This window comes from Dermacentor silvarum, chromosome 6 (genome assembly GCF_013339745.2).
Source record: "Dermacentor silvarum isolate Dsil-2018 chromosome 6, BIME_Dsil_1.4, whole genome shotgun sequence".
Lineage (NCBI taxonomy): Eukaryota > Metazoa > Arthropoda > Arachnida > Ixodida > Ixodidae > Dermacentor > Dermacentor silvarum.
The window spans coordinates 32,372,913-32,373,116 of record NC_051159.1 but is presented as its reverse complement, the minus strand read 5'-3'; positions in this window follow the sequence as shown (position 1 = coordinate 32,373,116).

Here is a 204-nt window from a genome sequence, read left to right as displayed (position 1 = left end):
AAGAACGCGAAAATCGAAGGGCTTATTGTAGCACGAACTGACGTCTGCCTTGCGTACCGTAGTAGTGGCGTCCTCACCAAAAACAGCGGCCGCAACTGTCAACTTCGCCGAGACGCGCTCGCCCGTTGACGGCGACGCGACGCAGCAGGCCGCACCTTTTAGGGGCGATGCTCCTTAGGGTCTGGGTCGGTCCTTCCTCTGTAG